This window comes from Schistocerca cancellata, chromosome 5 (genome assembly GCF_023864275.1).
Source record: "Schistocerca cancellata isolate TAMUIC-IGC-003103 chromosome 5, iqSchCanc2.1, whole genome shotgun sequence".
Classification (NCBI taxonomy): Eukaryota; Metazoa; Arthropoda; class Insecta; order Orthoptera; family Acrididae; genus Schistocerca; species Schistocerca cancellata.
The window spans coordinates 769,780,485-769,783,968 of record NC_064630.1 but is presented as its reverse complement, the minus strand read 5'-3'; positions in this window follow the sequence as shown (position 1 = coordinate 769,783,968).

Here is a 3,484-nt window from a genome sequence, read left to right as displayed (position 1 = left end):
CTGTTTGTTGGGCCCACGCAAGATATCTTTACTACGCATAAAATATTCCACAAGACTCTCTTCTACAGCTGAAACATTACTGCCCCTTACAATACCTCAAAGATGACTGCCTTCTTTCATATTTCCCACCAAGTGCAAGAGAGAACATAGATTACACATTAATGCAAAGAAGTTAGTTATGTACATCTCTTTAGCCAAGCGGTCTACGGCGCTGCAGTCATGGACTATGCGGCTGGTCCTGGCGGAGATTCGAGTCCTCCCTCGGGCATGGGTGTGTGTGTTTGTCCTTAGAATAATTTACATTAAGTAGAGTCTAAGCTTAGGGACTGATGACCTCAGCAGTTAAGTCCCATAAGATTTCACACACATTTGAACATTTACATCTCCGGTAAAGATCGTATTTAAATCGACTGACGTATTTTCTGAAAATCAGTGGAAAAAATCTACATATATCGTGTACAAAATAATCCTAATCACAAAATATGCAATCTTTCACGAAAAAATACTTTTTAGTAAACATAGCTTTTGCGTGAACTTTTTCCCTTGCAAATGAAAGTATCGATACTCATCGACTCAAAATGTGTATGACGCTTGATTACATCACAATGGCCCGCATCTCGTGGTCGTGCCGTAGCGTTCTCGCTTCCCACGCCCGGGTTCCCGGGTTCGATTCCCGGCGGGGTCATTTCTCTGCCTCATGATGTGTGCTGTCCTTAGGTTAGTTAGGTTTAAGTAGTTCTAAGTTCTAGGGGACTGATGACCATAGCTGTTAAGTCCCACAGTGCTCAGAGCCATTTGAACCATTTTTGAACATCACAATGTGTAATACTAATACAACAAGTCGTTCAGTTGTCAAAATGGATTCTCTAATTCAGCTATAAATGAGGAAAACTCTGTCGGTTCCACTCCGGACAGTGTCTAAAGACAAGAGCTCCGTTCTTTGCCCTCCGTGACGTGACTTGGGCGTTGGTTTCAAATCTTAAGACGGCAGAGATAGAAGCGTGTGCTATCTGTATGTATACATGTATGTATGTCTATAGCTCCAATGATTCATTCACGGATCTTTGGAACTTAATGCGAAGCGGAATGGAGGCGACTTTTAAGCATATGCACAGGCCAACATAATAGTTGTGACACTCTGTCTTGTTCTTGTTACCCAAAGAGCTTGTAGCGTCCTAAGCGGCCAGTATGCGACGAGTGCGAATAATAACGTTTATATTGATTTGTAAGATAGTTCTTGCAATAGGGAGTGTATGTAGTGCCACAAAAATCGTTTAATAACTACAAAGTGAGACCACATTTGTAATTCTTTAGTTTCCTAAGGACCTTGGGAGGTACGAATCGCTACATTACAGGACAGTTTACTTAGGATTCTGTTGTAACGTTCAGATATTTACGGAGTGATGTCGTTTTCCTTTAACAACAAACACTAGTAGTAAACGCTGGAGGTCCTGACATTTTGCAGAGAGACGTCATATATTTACCCAAAAAAGTGCAATTTTGTTCGGTATATTTTCAGACAATTCAGTTCAGATGATTCTGAGCACTATGGGATTTAACAAAAATATGGTTCAAATGGCTCTGAACACTGGGACGTAACATCTGAGGTCATGAGTCCCCTAGAACTTAGAACTACTTAAACCTAACTAACCTAAGGACACTATATGCCTGAGGCAGGATTCGAACCTGCGACCATAGCAGTCTCGCGGTTTCGGACTGAAGTGCCTAGAACAGCTCGGCCACCGCGGCCGGCGCCAATTCAGTGAGTTTGGAACGTAGTAGACATATGGGATGAATACCTACATTACTTAACGTAGGAAATAAGCCATCACACCTGTTATTTAAGGGAAAATCACACAGTGGTGATAATAAATCGTCAAAAGTAATAAATCTTTTCCCCAACCACATTGCTAAATTTGAGCCACAGACGTCAAGAATCTTCAACACATTCGCTTTTGAAGCAAAAGTAATTATATTTACAAAATATTCGTGTATTAGAAAGTCGAGTGAAGTGTTCAAAATGGTTCAAATGGCTCTGAGCACTATGGGACTCAACATCTTAGGTCATAAGTCCCCTAGAACTTAGAACTACTTAAACCTAACTAACCTAAGGACATCACACACACCCATGCCCGAGGCAGGATTCGAACCTACGACCGTAGCAGTCCCGCGGTTCCGGACTGCAGCGCCAGAACCGCTAGACCATCGCGGCCGGCGAGTGAAGTGTAAGAATGGACGAAACATGGTTGTTGTAGACCCGATAAAATGTTTTTTAGTGTCAAGGAAAGTTCCTATGATAATAACAACAGACGAAAACAGAAATATATTCTTCGCATGCATGAAGGATCTGTTCATATTCTCTTCCCATCAGCTGAGTAAGCTGCAATATACACATATTCGAAAGTATTTCTTCATGAGAAAGTTGTAGCTTATGTCACTGAATCAGTGTGATTCGGTTGGCTTTACATGAACGAGGCTGAGTCAAATGAAAACCTTAAATATTTCTTTAAATTTTATTTATTGTGCAGAAGTGGTACAAAGCTGTATCACTTTTCAACATAATCTCCCCTACGCTGAATGCAAGTCCTTCAGGGCTTACAAAGTGCATTAATTCATTTACAAAAAATTCTTTTGGTAGTCCGCATAACCATTCATGCACAGCGTGGCGTACCTCTTCATCAGAACGGAACTTCTTTCCTCCCATTGCGTCTCTGAGTGGTCCGAACATATGTACTTGGTGATGACGAATGGCGCTATTCCTTGCTCGCTCTCTTCATTTCCGGTTGGTGGAAGTAAACCCAGGTTTCGTCCCCAGTAACGATTCTTGCAAGGAAGCCATCACCTTCTCGTTCAAAGCGCCGAAGAAGTTAACTGGAGCACATCATGAAAAATGTTGTGTGCTGACCCATGCCTAATCTGTAAACATGCTGCAATGTCATTCAGTGTCACTCGGCGGTTTTCCTTCACTATGGATTCAACTGCTGCAATGGTCTGTGGAGTCACAACTCGTTATGCTTGACCTGGACGAGGAGCATCTTCCACTGAAGTCACACCATTTGCGAACTTCCTACTCCATTCGTAGACTTGCTGCTGTGACGAACATGCATCACCGTACTAAACCTTCATTTGTCAATGAATTTCAATAGGTTTCACACCTTCACTACGCAAAAACCGAAAAACAGAACGCTGTTCTTCCCTGGTGCAAGTCGCAAGTGGGGCGGCCATCTTTATACTGATACTGCGACGGTATGTGTGCCTCTTCACTATGCTGCCACCTACAGGCCATTCTGCAGACTGTTTGTAGCACACTTACCAACTTACAGGATAACGGCCCAAAATTTCGATTTGTTATTACAAATTTAAGGTTTTCATTTGACTCACCCTCGTATTTCACGATAGTTCATGTCTCTTGATAATGTACTAACGCGTAGAAGGCAAAAATATGACAATTGTTTCGTCAATTAAGTAGAAAATAATTAAAAAC